The sequence below is a fragment of the Ambystoma mexicanum genome, chromosome 11 (assembly GCF_040938575.1).
Source record: "Ambystoma mexicanum isolate Mex_15411 chromosome 11, UKY_AmexF1_1, whole genome shotgun sequence".
NCBI classification, from domain to species: domain Eukaryota; kingdom Metazoa; phylum Chordata; class Amphibia; order Caudata; family Ambystomatidae; genus Ambystoma; species Ambystoma mexicanum.
This window is the reverse complement of record NC_090934.1, coordinates 33,434,450-33,456,264: the sequence shown is the minus strand read 5'-3', so window position 1 is coordinate 33,456,264 and position 21,815 is coordinate 33,434,450.

Here is a 21,815-nt window from a genome sequence, read left to right as displayed (position 1 = left end):
CATGCATATTTAACCTGTCTTCCCTCTGGGCCATGGGAGTGTATTGTGTGTGTCGGGGGGGGGGGGGGGGGTACATGCATATTTAACCTGTCTTCCCTCTGGGCCATGGGAGTGTATTGTGGGGGAGGGGGGTGGTACATGCATATTTAACCTGCCTGCCCTCTGGGCCATGAGAGTGTATTGACATGCATGCGCAACCTGTCTTCCCTCTGGGTCATGGCAGTGTATTGTGGGGGGGGGGGCTACATGCATATGCAACCTGTCTTCCTTCTCAGCCATGGGAGTGTATTGTGGGGGGGGGGTACATGCATATGCAACCTGTCTTCCCTCTGGGCCATGGGAGTGTATTGTGGCGGGGGGGGGGGGGGGTACATGCATATGCAACCTGTCTTCCCTCTGGGTCATGGGAGTGTATTGTGTGGGGGGGGGTATATGCATATGCAACCTGTCTTCCCTCTGGGTCATGGGAGTGTATTGTGGTGGGGTGGGGGTACATCTATATGCAACCTGTCTGCCCTCTGGGCCATGGGAGTGTATTGTGGGGGGGGGGCACATGCATATGCAACCTGTCTTCCCTCTGGGCCATGGGAGTGTATTGTGGGGGGGGGGGGGTTACATGCATATACAACCTGCCTTCCCTCTGGGCCAATTGAGTGTATTGTGGGGGGGGGGGTACATGATGCATATTTAACCTGTCTTCCCTCTGGGCCATGGAGTGTATTGTTGGGGGGGGAGGGGGGCTACTGTGCAACCTATCTTCCCTCTGTGCCATTGGAGTGTGTTGTGGGGGGGGTACATGCATATTTAACCTGTCTTCCCTCTGGGCCATGGGAGTGTATTGTGGGGGGGGGGGTACATGCATATTTAACCTGTCTGCCCTCTGGGCCATGGGAGTGTATTGTGTGGGGGGGGTACATGCATATGCAACCTGTCTTCCCTCTGGGCCATGGGAGTGTATTGGGGGGGGAGGGTACATGCATATGCAACCTGTCTTCACTCTGGGCCATGGGAGTGTATGGTGGGGTGGGGTTACATGCATATGCAACCTTTCTGCCCTCTGGGCCATGGGAGTGTATTGTGGGGTCGGGGGGTACATGCATATTTAATCTGTCTGCCCTCTGGGCCATGGGAGTGTATTGTGGGGGGGGGGGGTACATGCATTTGCAACCTGTCTTCCCTCTGGGCCATGGGAGTGTATTGGGGGGGGTACATGCATATACAACCTGTCTTCCCTCTGGGCCATGGGAGTGTATTGTGGGGGGGTACATGCATATGCAACCTGTTTGCCCTCTGGGCCATGGGAGTGTATTGTGGGAGGGGGGTACATGCATATGCAACCTGTCTTCCCTCTGGGTCATGGGAGTGTATTGTGGGGGGGGGGGGGGTGGGTACATGCATATGCAACCTGTCTTCCCTCTCGGCCATGGGAGTGTATTGTGTGGGGGGGGGGGTGCATGCATATTTAACCTGTCTGCCCTCTGGGCCATGGGAGTGTATTGTGGGGGGGTACATGCATATTTAACCTGTCTTCCCTCTGGGCCATGGGAGTGTATTGTGTGTGGGGGGGTACATGCATATGCAACCTGTCTGCCCTCTGGGCCATGGGAGTGTATTGTGGGGGGGTGGGTACATGCATATTTAACCTGTCTGCCTCTGGGCCATGGGAGTGTATTGTGGGGGGGGTACATGCATATGCAACCTGTTTTCCTTCTGAGCCATGGGAGTGTATTGTGGGGGGGGGGGGTACATGCATATTTAACCTGTCTGCCCTCTGGGCCATGGGAGTGTATTGTGGGGGTGGGGGGGGGTACATGCATATGTAACCTGTTTTCCCTCTGGGCCATGGGAGTGTATTGTGGGGGGGGTACATGCATATGCAACCTGTCTGCTCTCTGGGCCATGGGAGTGTATTGTGGAGGGGGGGGGGGGGTTACATGCATATTTAACCTGTCTTCCCTCTGGGCCATGGGAGTGTATTGTGGGGGGGGGGGGGGTACATGCATATTTAACCTGTCTGCCCTCTGGGCCATGGGAGTGTATTGTGGGGGGGGGGGGGGTACATGCATATTTAACCTGTCTTCCCTCTGGGCCATGGGAGTGTATTGTGGGGGGGGGGTGGGTACATGCATATGCAACCTGTCTTCCCTCTGGGCCATGGGAGTGTATTGGTATTGTGGGGGGGTACATGCATTTGCAACCTGTCTGCTCTCTGAGCCATGGGAGTGTATTGTGGAGGGGGGGGGGGGGGTACATGCATATTTAACCTGTCTTACCTCTGGGCCATGGGAGTGTATTGTGGGGGGGGGGGGTTACATGCATATTTAACCTGTCTGCCCTCTGGGCCATGGGAGTGTATTGTGGGGGAGGAGGGGTACATGCATATGCAACCTGTCTGCTCTCTGGGCCATGGGAGTGTATTGTGGAGGGGGGGGGGGTTACATGCATATGCAACCTGTCTTCCCTCTGGGCCATGGGAGTGTATTGTGGGGGGTGGGGTACATGCATATTTAACCTGTCTTCCTTCTGGGCCATGGGAGTGTATTATGGGGGGTACATGCATTTGCAACCTGTCTTCCGTCTGGGTCATGGGAGTGTATTGTGGGGGGGGGGAGGGGTGGGTACATGCATATGCAACCTGTCTTCCCTCTGGGTCATGGGAGTTTATTGTGGGGGGGGTACATGCATATTTAACCTGTCTGCCCTCTGGGCCATGGGAGTGTATTGTGGGGGGGGGGGGTACATGCATATGCAACCTGTCTTCCCTCTGGGCCATGGGAGTGTGTTGTGGGGGGGGTACATGCATATGCAACCTGTCTTCCCTCTGGGCCATGGGAGTGTATTGTGGGGGGGGGGGTACATGCATATTTAACCTGTCTTCCTTCTGGGCCATGGGAGTGTATTATGGGGGGGGGGTACATGCATATTTAACCTGTCTTCCCTCGGGTCATGGGAGTGTATTGTGGGGGGGGGGGAGTACATGCATATGCAACCTGTCTTCCCTCTGGGCCATGGGAGTGTATTGTGGGGGGGGTACATGCATATTAAACCTGTCTTCCCTCTGGGCCATGAGAGTGTATTGTGGGGGTGGGGGTACATGCATTTGCAACCTGTATTCCCTCTGGGCCATGGGAGTGTATTGTGGGGGGGGGGGTACATGCATATGCAACCTGTCTTCCCTCTGGGCCATGGGAGTGTATTGTGGGGGGGGTACATGCATATGCAACCTGTCTTCCCTCTCGGCCATGGGAGTGTATTGTGTGGGGGGACATGCATATGCAACCTGTCTTCCCTCTGGGCTATGGGAGTGTATTGTGGGGGGGGGACATGCATATGCAACCTGTCTTCCCTCTGGGCCATGGGAGTGTATTGTGGGGGGGGGGACATGCATATGCAACCTGTCTTCCCTCTGGGCCATGGGAGTGTATTGTGGGGGGGGGGGGGTACATGCATATGCAACCTGTCTTCCCTCTGGGCCATGGGAGTGTATTGTGGCGGGGTGGGGGGTACATGCATGTGCAACCTGTCTTCCCTCTGGGCCATGGGAGTGTATTGTGGAGGCGGGGGGACATGCATATGCAACCTGTCTTCCCTCTGGGCCATGGGAGTGTATTGTGGGGGGGGGGGTACATGCATATGCAACCTGTCTTCCCAATGGGCCATGGGAGTGTATGGTGGGGGGGGGGGGGTACATGCATATGCAACCTGTCTTCCCTCTCAGCCATGGGAGTGTATTGTGGGGGGGGGGGTACATGCATATGCAACCTGTCTTCCCTCTGGGCCATGGGAGTGTATTGTGGCGTGGGGGGGGGGGTACATGCATATGCAACCTGTCTTCCCTCTGGACCATGGGAGTGTATTGTCGGGGGGGGTACATGCATATGCAACCTGTCTGCCCTCTGGGCCATGAGAGTGTATTGTGGGGGGGTACATGCATATGCAACCTGTCTTCCCAATGGGCCATGGGAGTGTATTGTGGGGGGGGTACATGCATATGCAACCTGTCTTCCCTCTGGGTCATGGGAGTGTATTGTGGGGGGGGGTACATGCATATGCAACCTGTCTTCCCTCTCAGCCATGGGAGTGTATTGTGGGGGGGGGGTACATGCATATGCAACCTGTCTTCCCTCTGGGCCATGGGAGTGTATTGTGGCGGGGGGGGGGTACATGCATATGCAACCTGTCTTCCCTCTGGGTCATGGGAGTGTATTGTGTGGGGGGGTACATGCATATGCAACCTGTCTTCCCTCTGGGTCATGGGAGTGTATTGTGGGGGGGTGGGGGTACATGCATATGCAACCTGTCTGCCCTCTGGGCCATGGGAGGGTATTGTGTGGGGGGGACATGCATATGCAACCTGTCTTCCCTCTGGGTCATGGGAGTGTATTGTGGGGGGGTGGGGGTACATGCATATTTAACCTGTCTGCCCTCTGGGCCATGGGAGTGTATTGTGGGGGGTACATGCATATTTAACCTGTCTGCCCTCTGGGCCATGGGAGTGTATTGTGTGGGGGGGTACATGCATATGCAACCTGTCTTCCCTCTGGGTCATGGGAGTGTATTGTGGGGGGGGCGTACATGCATATGCAACCTGTCTTCCCTCTGGGTCATGGGAGTGTATTGTGGTGGGGGGGTACATGCATATTTAACCTGTCTGCCCTCTGGGCCATGGGAGTGTATTGTGGGAGGGGGGGGTACATGCATATGCAACCTGTCTTCCCTCTAGGCCATGGTAGTGTATTGTGGGTGGGGGGGGTACATGCATATTTAACCTGTCTGCCCTCTGGGCAATGGGAGTGTATTGTGGGGGGGGGGTACATGCATATGCAACCTGTCTTCCCTCTAGGTCATGGGAGTGTATTGTGGGGGGGTGGGGGTACATGCATATTTAACCTGTCTACCCTCCTGGGCCATGGGAGTGTATTGTGGGGGGGTACATGCATATTTAACCTGTCTTCCCTCTGGGCCATGGGAGTGAATTGTGGGGGGGGTACATGCATATGCAACCTGTCTTCCCTCTGGGCCATGGGAGTGTATTGTGGGGGGGGGGGTTACATGCATATACAACCTGTCTTCCCTCTGGGCCAATTGAGTGTATTGTGGGGGGGGGGGGTACATGATGCATATTTAACCTGTCTTCCCTCTGGGCCATGAAGTGTATTGTTGGGGGGGGGCTACTGTGCAACCTATCTTCCCTCTGGGCCATTGGAGTGTATTGTGGGGAGGGGGTACATGCATATTTAACCTGTCTTCCCTCTGGGACATGGGAGTGTATTGTGGGGGGGGGGGGGTACATGCATATTTAACCTGTCTGCCCTCTGGGCCATGGGAGTGTATTGTGTGGGGGGGTACATGCATATGCAACCTGTCTTCCGTCTGGGCCATGGGAGTGTATTGTGGGGGGGGGGGTACATGCATTTGCAACATGTCTTCCCTCTGGGCCATGGGAGTGTATTGTGGGGGGGGGGGGTAAATGCATATGCAACCTTTCTGCCCTCTGGGCCATGGGAGTGTGTTGTGGGGGTGGGGGGTACATGCATATTTAATCTGCCTGCCCTCTGGGCCATGGGAGTGTATTGTGGGGGGGGGGGTACATGCATATTTAATCTGCCTGCCCTCTGGGCCATGGGAGTGTATTGTGGGGGGGGGGGTACATGCATATTTAATCTGTCTGCCCTCTGGGCCATGGAGGTGTATTGTGTGGGGGGTACATGCATATTTAACCTGTCTGCCCTCGGGACTATGGGAGTGTATTGTGGGGGGGGTGGGGGTACATGCATATGCAACCTGTCTGCCCTCTGGGCCATGGGAGTGTATTGTGGGGGGGGGGGGTACATGCATATGCAACCTGTCTGCCCTCTGGGCCATGGGAGTGTATTGTGGGGGGGAGGGGTGGTACATGCATATTTAACCTGCCTGCCCTCTGGTCCATGGGAGTGTATTGTGGGGGGGGGTAAATGCATATTTAACCTGTCTGCCCTCTGGGCCATGGGAGTGTATTGTGGGGGGGGTACATGCATATGCAACCTGTCTTCCCTCTGAGCCATGGGAGTGTATTGTGGGGGGGGTACATACATATTTAACCTGTCTGCCCTCTGGGCCATGGGAGTGTATTTTGGGGGTGGGGGGGGGTACATGCATATTTAACCTGTCTTCCCTCTGGGCCATGGGAGTGTATTGTGGGGGGGGGGTACATGCATATGCAACCTGTCTTCCCTCTGGTCCATGGGAGTGTATTGTGGGGGGGGGTACATGCATATTTAACCTGTCTGCCCTCTGGGCCATGGGAGTGTATTGTGGGGAGGGGGGGTACATGCATATGCAACCTGTCTTCCCTCTGGGCCATGGGAGTGTATTGTGGGGGGGGGGATACATGCATATTTAACCTTTCTGCCCTCTGGGCCATGGGAGTGTATTGTGCGGGCGGGGGGTACATGCATATTTAATCTGCCTGCCCTCTGGGCCATGGGAGTGTATTGTGGGGGCGGGGGGTACATGCATATTTAATCTGCCTGCCCTCTGGGCCATGGGAGTGTATTGTGGGGGGGGGGGTACATGCATATGCAACCTGTCTTCCCTCTGGGCCATGGGAGTGTATTGTGGGGGAGGGGATTACATGCATATGCAACCTGTCTTCCCTCTGGGCCATGGGAGTGTATTGAGGGGGGGGTACATGCATTTGCAACCTGTCTTCCCTCTGGGCCATGGGAGTGTATTGTGGGGGGGGGGTACATGCATATGCAACCTGTCTGCTCTCTGGGCCATGGGAGTGTATTGTGGGGGAGGGGGTACATGCATATGCAACCTGTCTTCCCTCTGGGTCATGGGAGTGTATTGTGGGGGGGGAGGGTGGGTACATGCATATGCAACCTGTTTTCCCTCTGGGTCATGGGAGTGTATTGTGGGGGGGGGGATACATGCATATTTAACCTGTCTTCCCTCTCGGACATGGGAGTGTATTGTGGGGAGGGGGGTACATGCATATTTAACCTGTCTGCCCTCTGGGCCATGAGAGTGGAGTGTATTGTGGGGGGGGTGTACATGCATATGCAACCTGTCTTCCCTCTGGGCCATGGGAGTGTATTGTGGCGGGGGGGGAATGCATATGCAACCTGTCTTCCCTCTGGGCCTTGGGAGTGTATTGTGGGGGGCGGGGGGTACATGCATATGCAACCTGTCTTCCCTCTGGGCCATGGGAGTGTATTGTGGCGGGGGGGGGGGTACATGCATATGCAACCTGTCTTCCCTCTGGGTCATGGGAGTGTATTGTGGGGGGGGGGGGGTACATGCATATTTAACCTGTCTGCCCTCTGGGCCATGGGAGTGTATTGTGGGGGGGTACATGCATATTTAACCTGTCTTCCCTCTGGGCCATGGGAGTGAATTGTGGGGGGGTACATGCATATGCAACCTGTCTTCCCTCTCGGCCATGAGAGTGTATTGTGGGGGGGGGGTACATGCATATGCAACCTGTCTTCCCAATGGGCCATGGAAGTGTATTGTGGGGGGGGGGGGTACATGCATATGCAACCTGTCTTCCCTCTGGGCCATGGGAGTTTATTGTGGGGGGGGGTACATGCATTTGCAACCTGTCTTCCCTCTGGGCCATGGGAGTGTATTGGGGGGGTACATGCAAATGCAACCTGTCTTCCCTCTGGGCCATGGGAGTGTATTGTGGGGGGGGTACATGCATTTGCAACCTGTCTTCCCTCTGGGCCATGGGAGTGTATTGTGGGGGGGGGGGTACATGCATATGCAACCTGTCTGCCCTCTGGGCCATGGGAGTGTATTGTGGGAGGGGGGTACATGCATATGCAACCTGTCTTCCCTCTGGGTCATGGGAGTGTATTGTGTGGGGGGGGGGGGTACATGCATATGCAACCTGTCTTCCCTCTCGGCCATGGGAGTGTATTGTGTGGGGGGGGGGTGTACATGCATATTTAACCTGTCTGCCCTCTGGGCCATGAGTGTGTATTGACATGCATGCGCAACCTGTCTTCCCTCTGGGTCATGGCAGTGTATTGTGGGGGGGGGGGCTACATGCATATGCAACCTGCCTTCCTTCTCAGCCATGGGAGTGTATTGTGGGGGGGGGGTACATGCATATGCAACCTGTCTTCCCTCTCGGCCATGGGAGTGTATTGTGTGGGGGGGGGTGTACATGCATATTTAACCTGTCTGCCCTCTGGGCCATGAGAGTGTATTGACATGCATGCGCAACCTGTCTTCCCTCTGGGTCATGGCAGTGTATTGTGGGGGGGGGGGCTACATGCATATGCAACCTGTCTTCCTTCTCAGCCATGGGAGTGTATTGTGGGGGGGGTGGTACATGCATATGCAACCTGTCTTCCCTCTGGGCCATGGGAGTGTATTGTGGCGGGGGGGGGGGGTACATGCATATGCAACCTGTCTTCCCTCTGGGTCATGGGAGTGTATTGTGTGGGGGGGGGGGGTACATGCATATGCAACCTGTCTTCCCTCTGGGTCATGGGAGTGTATTGTGGGGGGGGGTGGGGGTACATCTATATGCAACCTGTCTGCCCTCTGGGCCATGGGAGTGTATTGTGGGGGGGGGGGGTACATGCATATGCAACCTGTCTTCCCTCTGGGCCATGGGAGTGTATTGTGGGGGGGGGGGGGTTACATGCATATACAACCTGCCTTCCCTCTGGGCCAATTGAGTGTATTGTGGGGGGGGGGGTACATGATGCATATTTAACCTGTCTTCCCTCTGGGCCATGGAGTGTATTGTTGGGGGGGGAGGGGGGCTACTGTGCAACCTATCTTCCCTCTGTGCCATTGGAGTGTGTTGTGGGGGGGGTACATGCATATTTAACCTGTCTTCCCTCTGGGCCATGGTAGTGTATTGGGGGGGGGGGGTACATGCATATTTAACCTGTCTGCCCTCTGGGCCATGGGAGTGTGTTGTGTGGTGGGGGTACATGCATATGCAACCTGTCTTCCCTCTGGGCCATGGGAGTGTATTGGGGGGGAGGGTACATGCATATGCAACCTGTCTTCCCTCTGGGCCATGGGAGTGTATGGTGGGGTGGGGTTACATGCATATGCAACCTTTCTGCCCTCTGGGCCATGGGAGTGTATTGTGGGGTCGGGGGGTACATGCATATTTAATCTGTCTGCCCTCTGGGCCATGGGAGTGTATTGTGGGGGGGGTACATGCATTTGCAACCTGTCTTCCCTCTGGGCAATGGGAGTGTATTGGGGGGGTACATGCATATACAACCTGTCTTCCCTCTGGGCCATGGGAGTGTATTGTGGGGGGGTACATGCATATGCAACCTGTTTGCCCTCTGGGCCATGGGAGTGTATTGTGGGAGGGGGATACATGCATATGCAACCTGTCTTCCCTCTGGGTCATGGGAGTGTATTGTGTGGGGGGGGGGGGGTGGGTACATGCATATGCAACCTGTCTTCCCTCTCGGCCATGGGAGTGTATTGTGTGGGGGGGGGGGGGGTACATGCATATTTAACCTGTCTGCCCTCTGGGCCATGGGAGTGTATTGTGGGGGGGTACATGCATATTTAACCTGTCTTCCCTCTGGGCCATGGGAGTGTATTGTGTGGGGGGGGGTACATGCATATGCAACCTGTCTGCCCTCTGGGCCATGGGAGTGTATTGTGGGGGGGGGGTACATGCATATTTAACCTGTCTGCCCTCTGGGCCATGGGAGTGTATTGTGGGGGGGGTACATGCATATGCAACCTGTCTTCCCTCTGGACCATGGGAGTGTATTGTGGGGGGGGTACATGCATATGCAACCTGTCTTCCCTCTCGGCCATGAGAGTGTATTGTGGGGTGGGGGGTACATGCAATTGCAACCTGTCTTCCCAATGGGCCATGGGAGTGTATTGTGGGGGGGGGGGGTACATGCATATGCAACCTGTCTTCCCTCTGGGCCATAGGAGTTTATTGTGGGGGGGGGGAGTACATGCATTTGCAACCTGTCTTCCCTCTGGGCCATGGGAGTATATTGGGGGGTACATGCATATGCAACCTGTCTTCCCTCTGGGCCATGGGAGTGTATTGTGGCGGGGGGGGGGTACATGCATATGCAACCTGTCTTCCCTCTGGGGCATGGGAGTGTATTGTGTGGGGGGGGGTACATGCATATGCAACCTGTCTTCCCTCTGGGTCATGGGAGTGTATTGTGGGGAGGGGGGGTACATGCATATTTAACCCGTCTGCCCTCTGGGCCATGAGAGTGTATTGACATGCATGCGCAACCTGTCTTCCCTCTCAGCAATGGGAGTGTATTGTGGGGGGGGGGGGTACATGCATATGCAACCTGTCTTCCCTCTGGGCCATGGGAGTGTATTGTGGCGGGGGGTGGTACATGCATATGCAACCTGTCTTCCCTCTGGGTCATGGGAGTGTATTGTGTGGGGGGGGGGTACATGCATATGCAACCTGTCTTCCCTCTGGGCCATGGGAGTGTATTGTGGGGGGGACACATGCATATGCAACCTGTCTTCCCTCTGGGCCATGGGAGTGTATTGTGGGGGGGGTACATGCATATTTAACCTGCCTGCCCTCTGGGCCATGGGAGTGTATTGTGGGGGGGTACATCTATATGCAACCTGTCTGCCCTCTGGGCCATGGCAGTGTATTGTGGGGGGGGGGGGGGTACATGCATATTTAACCTGTCTGCCCTCTGGGCCATGGGAGTGTATTGTGCGGAGGTGGGGGGGTACATGCATACGCAACCTGTCTTCCCTCTCGGCAATGGGAGTGTATTGTGGGGGGGGGACATGCATATGCAACCTGTCTTCCCTCTGGGCCATGGGAGTGTATTGTGGGGGGGGGGTACATGCATATTTAACCTGTCTGCCCTCTGGGCCATGGGAGTGTATTGTGGGGGGGGTACATGCATATGCAACCTGTCTTCCCTCTAGGCCATGGGAGTGTATTGTGGGTGGGGGGGTACATGCATATTTAATCTGTCTGCCCTCTGGGCCATGGGAGTGTATTGTGGGGGGGGTACATGCATATGCAACCTGTCTTCCCTCTGGGCCAATTGAGTGTATTGTGGGGGGGGTACATGATGCATATTTAACCTGTCTTCCCTCTGGGCCATGGAGTGTATTGTTGGGGGTGGGGGGGGGCTACTGTGCAACCTATCTTCCCTCTGGGCCATTGGAGTGTATTGTGGGGGGGTACATGCATATTTAACCTGTCTTCCCTCTGGGCCATGGGAGTGTATTGTGGGGGGGGGTACATGCATATTTAACCTGTCTGCCCTCTGGGCCATGGGAGTGCATTGTGTGGGGGGGGGGGTACATGCATATGCAACCTTTCTGCCCTCTGGGCCATGGGAGTGTGTTGTGGGGGCGGGGGGTACATGCATATTTAATCTGCCTGCCCTCTGGGCCATGGGAGTGTATTGTGGGGGGGGGGGTACATGCATATGCAACCTTTCTGCCCTCTGGGCCATGGGAGTGTATTGTGTGGTCGGGGGGTACATGCATATTTAATCTGTCTGCCCTCTGGGCCATCGGAGTGTATTGTGGGGGGGTACATGCATATTTAACCTGCCTGCCCTCTGGGCCATGGGAGTGTATTGTGGGGGGGGGAGGGGGGTACATGCATATTTAACCTATCTTCCCTCTGGTCCATGGGAGTGTATTGTGGGGTCGGGGGTACAGGGGTACATGCATATTTAACCTATCTGCCCTCTGGGCCATGGGAGTGTATTGTGGGGGTGGGGGGGGGGGGTACATGCATATGTAACCTGTCTGCCCTCTGGGCCATGGGAGTGTATTGTGGGGGGGGGGGGTACATGCATATTTAACCTGTCTGCCCTCTGGGCCATGGGAGTGTATTGTGGCGGGGGGTGGTACATGCATATTTAACCTGTCTGCCCTCTGGGCCATGGGAGTGTATTGTGGGGAGGGGGGGTACATGCATATTTAACCTGCCTGCCCTCTGGGCCATGGGAGTGTATTGTGGGGGGGGGGGGGTACATGCATATTTAACCTGCCTGCCCTCTGGGCATGGGAATGTATTGTGGGGGGGGTGGGTACATGCATATTTAACCTGTCTTCCCTCTGGTCCATGGGAGTGTATTGTGGGGGGGGGGTACATGCATATTTAACCTGTCTGCCCTTTGGGCCATGGGAGTGTATTGTGCGGGTGGGGGGGTACATGCATATGCAACCTGTCTTCCCTCTGAGCCATGGGAGTGTATTGTGGCGGGGGGTGTACATGCATATTTAACCTGTCTGCCCTCTGGGCCATGGGAGTGTATTGTGGGGGGGGGTACATGCATATGCAACCTGTCTTCCCTCTGGGCCATGGGAGTGTATTGTGGGGGGGGGGGGTACATGCATATTTAACCTGCCTGCCCTCTGGGCCATGGGAGTGTATTGTGGGGGGGGGGGGGGTTACATGCATATGCAACCTGTCTTCCCTCTGGGCCATGGGAGTGTATTGTGGGGGGCGGGGGGTACATGCACATTTAACCTGTCTGCCCTCTGGGCCATGGGAGTGTATTGTGGGGGGTACATACATATTTAACCTGTCTTCCCTCTGAGCCATGGGAGTGTATTGTGGGGGGGGTACATGCATATGCAACCTGTCTTCCCTCTGGGCCATGGGGGTGTATTGCGGCGGGGGGGTGTACATGCATATTTGACCTGTCTGCCCTCTGGGCCATGGGAGTGTATTGTGGGGGGGGGGGGGTTAACATGCATATTTAGCGTGTCTGCCCTCTGGGCCATGGGAGTGTATTGTGGGGGGGAGGGGGGTACATGCATATTTAACCTGTCTGCCCTCTGGGCCATGGGAGTGTATTGTGGGGGTGGGGGGGGTACATGAATATGCAACCTGTCTGCCCTCTGGGCCATGGGAGTGTATTGTGGGGGTGGGGGGGGTACATGAATATGCAACCTGTCTGCCCTCTGGGCCATGGGAGTGTATTGTGGGGGGGGGTACATGCATATTTAACCTGTCTGCCCTCTGGGCCATGGGAGTGTATTGTGGGGGTGTGGGGGGTACATGAATATGCAGCCTGTCTGCCCTCTGGGCCATGGGAGTGCATTGTGGGGGGGGGGGGTACATGCATATTTAACCTGTCTGCCCTCTGGGCCATGGGAGTGTGTTGTGGGGGGGGGGGGTACATGCATATGCAACCTGTCTTCCCTCTGAGCCATGGGAGTGTATTGTGGGGGGGGGGGTACATGCATATTTAACCTGTCTGCCCTCTGGGCCATGGGAGTGTATTGTGGGGGTGGGGGGGGGGTACATGCATATTTAACCTGTCTTCCCTCTGGGCCATGGGAGTGTATTGTGTGGGGGGGGGCGGGGGGTTACAAGCATATTTAGCCTGTCTGCCCTCTGGGCGATGGGAGTGTATTGTTGGGGGGGTACATGCATATTTAACCTGTCTGCCCTCTGGGCATGGGATTGTATTGTGGGGGTGGGGGGGGTACATGCATATGCAAGCTGTCTGCCCTCTGGGCCATGGGAGTGTATTGTGGGGGGGAGGGTACATGCATATTTAACCTGTCTGCCCTCTGGGCCATGGGAGTGTATTGTGGGGAGGGGGGGTACATGCATATTTAACCTGCCTGCCCTCTGGGCCATGGGAGTGTATTGTGGGGGGGGGGGGTACATGCATATTTAACCTGCCTGCCCTCTGGGCATGGGAATGTATTGTGGGGGGGGTGGGTACATGCATATTTAACCTGTCTTCCCTCTGGTCCATGGGAGTGTATTGTGGGGGGGGGTACATGCATATTTAACCTGTCTGCCCTTTGGGCCATGGGAGTGTATTGTGCGGGTGGGGGGGTACATGCATATGCAACCTGTCTTCCCTCTGAGCCATGGGAGTGTATTGTGGCGGGGGGGTGTACATGCATATTTAACCTGTCTGCCCTCTGGGCCATGGGAGTGTATTGTGGGGGGGGTACATGCATATGCAACCTGTCTTCCCTCTGGGCCATGGGAGTGTATTGTGGGGGGGGGGTACATGCATATTTAACCTGCCTGCCCTCTGGGCCATGGGAGTGTATTGTGGGGGGGGGGGTTACATGCATATGCAACCTGTCTTCCCTCTGGGCCATGGGAGTGTATTGTGGGGGGCGGGGGGTACATGCACATTTAACCTGTCTGCCCTCTGGGCCATGGGAGTGTATTGTGGGGGGTACATACATATTTAACCTGTCTTCCCTCTGAGCCATGGGAGTGTATTGTGGGGGGGGGGTACATGCATATGCAACCTGTCTTCCCTCTGGGCCATGGGGGTGTATTGTGGCGGGGGGGTGTACATGCATATTTGACCTGTCTGCCCTCTGGGCCATGGGAGTGTATTGTGGGGGGGGGGTTAACATGCATATTTAGCGTGTCTGCCCTCTGGGCCATGGGAGTGTATTGTGGGGGGGGGGTACATGCATATTTAACCTGTCTGCCCTCTGGGCCATGGGAGTGTATTGTGGGGGTGGGGGTGGGGTACATGAATATGCAACCTGTCTGCCCTCTGGGCCATGGGAGTGTATTGTGGGGGTGGGGGGGGTACATGAATATGCAACCTGTCTGCCCTCTGGGCCATGGGAGTGTATTGTGGGGGGGGGTACATGCATATTTAACCTGTCTGCCCTCTGGGCCATGGGAGTGTATTGTGGGGGTGTGGGGGGTACATGAATATGCAGCCTGTCTGCCCTCTGGGCCATGGGAGTGCATTGTGGGGGGGGGGGTACATGCATATTTAACCTGTCTGCCCTCTGGGCCATGGGAGTGTGTTGTGGGGGGGGGGGTACATGCATATGCAACCTGTCTTCCCTCTGAGCCATGGGAGTGTATTGTGGGGGGGGGGGGTACATGCATATTTAACCTGTCTGCCCTCTGGGCCATGGGAGTGTATTGTGGGGGTGGGGGGGGGGGTACATGCATATTTAACCTGTCTTCCCTCTGGGCCATGGGAGTGTATTGTGTGGGGGGGGCGGGGGGTTACAAGCATATTTAGCCTGTCTGCCCTCTGGGCCATGGGAGTGTATTGTTGGGGGGGTACATGCATATTTAACCTGTCTGCCCTCTGGGCATGGGATTGTATTGTGGGGGTGGGGGGCGTACATGCATATGCAACCTGTCTGCCCTCTGGGCCATGGGAGTGTATTGTGGGGGGGAGGGTACATGCATATTTAACCTGTCTGCCCTCTGTGCCATGGGAGTCTATTGTGGTGGGGGGGGGGGGTACATGCATATTTAACCTGTCTGCCCTCTGGGCCATGGGAGTGTATTGTGGGGAGGGGGGTACATGCATATTTAACCTGTCTGCCCTCTGGGCCATGGGAGTGTATTGTGGGGGGGGGGGTACATGCATATTTAACCTGCCTGCCCCCTGGGCCATGGGAGTGTATTGTGGGGGGGGGTACATGCATATTTAACCTGTCTTCCCTCTGGTCCATGGGAGTGTATTGGGGGGCGGGGGGTACATGCACATTTAACCTGTCTGCCCTCTGGGCCATGGGAGTGTATTGTGGGGGGCGGGGGGGTACATACATATTTAACCTGTCTTCCCTCTGAGCCATGGGAGTGTATTGTGGGGGGGGGGGGTACATGCATATGCAACCTGTCTTCCCTCTGGGACATGGGGGTGTATTGTGGCGGGGGGTGTACATGCATATTTAACCTGTCTGCCCTCTGGGCCATGGGAGTGTATTGTGGGGGGGGGTTAACATGCATATTTAGCCTGTCTGCCCTCTGGGCCATGGGAGTGTATTGTGGGGGGGGGGGGTACATGCATATTTAACCTGTCTGCCCTCTGGGCCATGGGAGTATATTGTGGGGGTGGGGGGGGGAGGGTACATGAATATGCAACCTGTCTGCCCTCTGGGCCATGGGAGTGTATTGTGGGGGGGGGGGGGGTACATGCATATTTAACCTGTCTGCCCTCTGGGCCATGGGAGTGTGTTGTGGGGGGGTACATGCATATGCAACCTGTCTTCCCTCTGGGCCATGGGAGTGTATTGTGGGGGTGGGGGGGGGGGGTACATGCATATTTAACCTGTCTTCCCTCTGGGCCATGGGAGTGTATTGTGTGGGGGGGGGGGGGTACATGCATATTTAACCTGTCTGCCCTCTGGGCCATGGGATTGTATTGTGGGGGTGGGGGGGGGGAGTACATGCATATGCAACCTGTCTTCCCTCTGAGCCATGGGAGTGTATTGTGGGGGGGGTACATGCATATGCAACCTGTCTTCCCTCTCAGCCATGGGGGTGTATTGTGTGGGGGGGGGTACATGCATACACAACCTGTCTGCCCTCTGGGCCATGGGAGTGTATTGGGGGGGGGGGGTACATGCATATGCAACCTGTCTTCCCTCTGGGCCATGGGAGTGTATTGGGGGGGGGGGGTACATGCATATTTAACCTGTCTGCCCTCTGGGCCATGGGAGTGTATTGGGGGGGTACATGCATATGCAACCTGTCTTCCCTCTGGGCCATGGGGGTGTATTGTGGGGGGGGTAAATGCATATTTAACCTGCCTTCCCTCTTGGCTATGGGAGTGTATTGTGGGGCGGGGGGGTACATGCATATTTAACCTGTCTTCCCTCTGGGCCATGGGGGTGTATTGTGGGGGGGGGGTAAATGCATATTTAACCTGTCTGCCCTCTGGGCCATGGGAGTGTATTGGGGGGGGGGTGGTACATGCATATTTAACCTGTCTTCCCTCTGGGCCATGGGAGTGTATTGTGGGGGGGGGTACATGCATATGCAACCTGTCTGCCCTCTGGGCCATGGGAGGGTATTGTGTGGGGGGGGGGGGGGGGGTACATGCATTTGCAACCTATTTGCTCCCTGGACCATGGGAGGGTATTGTGGGGGGGGGGTACATGCATATCATATGCAACCTGTCTTCCCTCTGGGCAATGGGAGTGGATTGTGTGGGGGGGGGGCGGGTACATGCATATTTAACCTGTCTTCCCTCTGGGCCATGGGAGTGTATTGTGGGGGGGGAGGGTACATGCATATTTAACCTGTCTTCCCTCTGGGCCATGGGAGTGTATTGTGGGGGGGGGGTACATGCATATTTAACCTGCCTGCCCTCTGGGCCATGGGAGTGTATTGTGGGGGGGGGAGGTACATGCATATTTAACCTGTCTTCCCTCTGGTCCATGGGAATGTATTGTGGGGCGGGGGTACATGCATATTTAACCTGTCTGCCCTCTGGGCCATGGGAGTGTATTGTGGGGGTGGGGGGGTACATGCATATGCAATCTGTCTTCCCTCTGGTCCATGGGAGTGTATTGTGGGGGGGGGGCGGGTACATGCATATTTAACCTGTCTTCCCTCTGGACCATAGGAGTGTATTGTGGGGGGGGGGGTAAATGCATATTTAACCTGTCTGCCCTCTGGGCCATGGGAGTGTATTGTGGGGGAGGGGGGTACATGCATATTTAACCTGTCTGCCCTCTGGGCCATGGGAGTGTATTGTGGGGGGGGGGGGTACATGCATATGTAACCTGTCTTCCCTCTGGGCCATGGGAGTGTATTGTGGGGGGGGGGGTAAATGCATATTTAACCTGTCTGCCCTCTGGGCCATGGGAGTGTATTGTGGGGGGGGGGGTACATGCATATGCAACCTGTCTTACCTCTGGGCCATGGGAGTGTATTGTGGGGGGGGGTACATGCATATGTAACCTGTCTTCCCTCTGGGCCATGAGAGTGTATTGTGAGGGGGCGGGGTACATGCATATGCATCCCGCCTTCCCTCTGGGCCATGGGAGTGTATTGTGGGGGGGGGGGGGTACATGCACATTTAACTTGTCTGCCCTCTGGGCCATGGGACTGTATTGTGGGGGGGAAATGCATATGCAGCCTGTCTTCCCTCTGGGCCATGGGAGTGTATTGTGGGGGGGGGGGGGGGTACATGCATATTTAACCTGTCTTCCCTCTGGGCCATGGGAGTGTTTTGTGGGGGGGGGGGTACATGCATATTTAACCTGTCTGCCCTCTGGGCCATGGGAGTGTATTGTGGGGGTGGGGGGGGGTACATGCATATGCAACCTGTCTTCCCTCTGGGCCATGGGAGTGTATTCTGGGGGGGGGGGGTACATGCATATGCAACCTGTCTTCCCTCTGGGCCATGGGAGTGTATTTTGGGGGGGGTACATGCATATTTAACCTGCCCTCCCTCTGGGCCATGGGAGTGTATTGTGGGGGGGGGGGACATGCATATTCAACCTGTCTGCCCTTTGGGCCATGGGAGTGTCCTCAATGGGTTGTCTGGACACTGTCCATGCTGGCATACACCCTGCCCATAATCATACAGATAAGATGGATGTCACAGAAAATGGAGGCCGACATACTCTGGCCGCACACCACTGTGTAAATGTCAGACTCACAATCAGCGCACACCCCTGAATCTGTCCACTGGACATCACCTGCCCGTACCCACAGCATCACAATGCACCATCATGCAGTCAGAAAGCTGAATACACATGACGGCATTGAAGTACCTCGCAGGTCATGCTTCCAGGCGTGTGCAGTATGATGTCCCCCTCAGGGAAATCCCCTATCACTGGCCCTCCCGGACAGTAACACTGCATAACACCACGGCATCATGTGCAGATGAAAATATATGGGAAAACACATGTGACAAGGATGCCTCGAATTGGAGCCATTAAGTATTGACCAACACCTACACGGGTGCAGTGCGAATGGTGCAGGAATCCCCCACAGCACATGAGTACCAGCATGCAAGTGACACCCTGCATCAACCAAGGAACACGTCCCTACACTGGGGGACCCTACCAACAATCATATTGTGCCATTGTGACTGGTGGGAAGCCGTCGAGGGACAGGTGCATGGATTCAACAATTATCAAAAGCATGATAGACTAAACAAGCTGTATCACGTTGGGCCTTAGCCTAATGTACCGAAAATTGCCCAACATGTATCTGGTCTCATCCCCTGCCACACAACCCTCACATGTGAGTACATCATGGACCTTGTCACTCCATCTGGGTGGTTGGTGATTCCAATATCAAGGCCCCTAAGTCGTGTACGTCACCCAAGACCAGCACCATGGATTGCCAAGTTGTGTACAGGGCAGATAGTTGCACAGATGTGAAGTCAATAGCTGCCATTCACGATATACTGCATATGGGCATGAACGATGTACAGGCCGAGCACAAATGGAGTAGAAGAAATACACAAACCTTATTGTGCTCCCATGCAGGTGAGGCTGGCTATCCCCTGAAGTCGTGGCTCCTCTCCCCTGTCAGGAATCCGCAGAACAGGCACAAAGAGGACTACAATCGTGCCAAATACACGTACTCGTGTGGTCATCGAGCAGACTTTTGGCCTGTTGAAGGCACGGTTTTGCTGGCTCAGCAGGTCGGGTGGCACCCTCATTTACCGTCCTGAGAAGGTGGGCAAGATCATCATGGTATGTGCCATGCTGCACAACATGTGCATCCGGTGTTATTTACAACAGGAATGAACCCTCCACCCTCCCACATGCCCACACAGCCCCTCCCACCTCCCCCCACTCCCCGACAGCCCCACACACCCCCTCCCACTCCCCTAACCCCCAACAACCCCACACACCCCAACACAGTCCCTCCCACCTCCCCCCACCCCCCAACAGCCCCACACACCCCAACACAGTCCCTCCCACCTCCCCCCACCCCCAACAGGCCCACACACCCCAACCCAGTCCCTCCCACCTCCCCCCACCCCCCAACACCCCCACACAGCCCCTCACCACAAGAGCACATGTGTCTAGATACTCTTCCAGGCAACACGTACAGTGTACCGCTGCTACTGCCGCCCACTTCCCGATGGAGGGGGTTGCAAATCTGTGCGCCGCATGTCTGAGTTGAGCTGGCAGGCGTGGTAGTGGAGGAAGTGGATGGATGTGGCTCGGTTGCCACAGGACGCTGCTGCTCCATGGTGTTGGCCATCCTCTCCAGTATCTGGGCCAGAGTTGCAAAGCCCTCATGGACCCGTTCAGAATTTTCATTTACGGCCTTAATGATGGCCTCAGTGTTCTCCCTGATCGCCCGGAGTGTTGCCTCCCCATCGGCAACATATTGCTTTACAAGAGCATGCATGAACTCTTGGCGGCCCTCCATCCTCGACAAACGTCCCTCGAGGTCCTGTATTGCGGGGGAAGTGGAGTTTTCCATGGCTGATTTGGACGTGCGCAGGACGGGGCTGTCTTCTTGTGGGGATCAATCCTCCTGGCTGCCCTGGCCTTCAGGCTCATGCTGAGGGGTGCCCTTTGGTGTGTCCTGCGGGCTGGGCGTATGTCTACCATCCCGCAACATGCTGCCTCCTTCATGGGTGACCTCCTCATGCCCCTGGTACTCATCGGCACTATGTTGTACGGATGCCACAACCTCCCCAACTGAACTTGTGGCTGCCGACTGTGTGCCATCATGGTCGCTTGCCACAGATGTGGCCTCATCCTGTGTGATGTGTGTCTCCAGGGGGCCAGGGGCAGTTGTTTGTTGGACCGATGTTGGGGGCTGTGCAGCCAGTTGGGCACTGGTGTGTGCTTTGTGAGCCCCTTGGCTCATCCCTGTGGCCCTGGACGTGGATGGCCTGGTGCCATCGTTCTGACCCGTGGACCTCTTGGCAGGTGTCCTGGACTGTGGTGCTGCATGATCCTCATCACTGCCTGCATCAGTGCCTGTGGGGGACAGAGAGGCAGAGCATCAGTGATGGGAGTACTTGCATCATGCATGCATTGGTGTTTGTGCAGTTTGGGCCTTGTGGTTCGTTGCATGCTTGTTGGCGTGGTGGACTGGGTGCTTGTGGGAGGCGGGGGTAGTAGTGGCATCCTTCAGGTGTAGTCCTGTTTTCCATGGTGTCTGCTGTGAGGCCAACAGTTGTGTTGTGGCTTGCGTACTGTGTGAAATGTGATTTTTGTTTGTGTAGTGGGTGTGTATTGAGTATAGGAGCCGCATGCAGCATGCATTTTGATGTGACAGTGGTGCGACCAGCTTCTCGACAGGGATATGTGTATGTGTGTATGATGGGCCATGTATTTGCTCTCATCAGGTTTACATTTTTTGGCCTACGTTTTACTTTGGATGTCAGGTGTTTGTGGGGACTTGAGTGGTGCGCAAAGGGTCACTCACCTTCATCAGCCGATGATGGGACTCCATAATCCGCTCCACCAACTCCTTCAATGGCCTCCATGTCGATGGTGGAGCTACAGGTCCCTTCCCACCTCGACAGCTTTATGGGGGAGTTTGGACCGCTACCTGTTGCCAGCCCCTGGCTGCGGTTGGCCGATAGGATGTTTCGGACTCGCAGGCGCAGGTCGTCCCACCGCTTCCTCCAGTCCTTTACTGACTGTGTGGTGGTTCCAACCACACTCACCTTTCTAGCAGTCTCCTCCCATATTCTTTTCTTTAGTAGCTGTGCTGGACCGCGCAGGTTTGCACTGAAAACCACATCTGCCTGCTCCACTAACGTATCAGCAAGCATATGTAGCTCATTGTCGCTGAAACACGGTTTTCGCATACGTGCTGCGCTTTTCTTGGTGACTTTCGACATTGTACACCAGTAGGGGTTGGGAAGTTGGCTGCTCAGGTCCTGTCTGCGGAGGATTGCAATGTATTGTGTTTTTTAAGATGGCCGCCGGTGCGTTTCCTGTTCCGGCGCAATGACGTTGCTTCTGGCGCCGGTAGTGATGGTACCGGTAGTGACGGTACCGGTAGTGATGGTACCGTTATTTAGGGTACCAACGGCGCCAGAGGAGGTTTCAGCAAATTCCTTGATGCCGCCATCGGGGCAGTGGGGGACTTTACCGGCAAGCCGGTGCATCAGTTACCAGCATGCCAG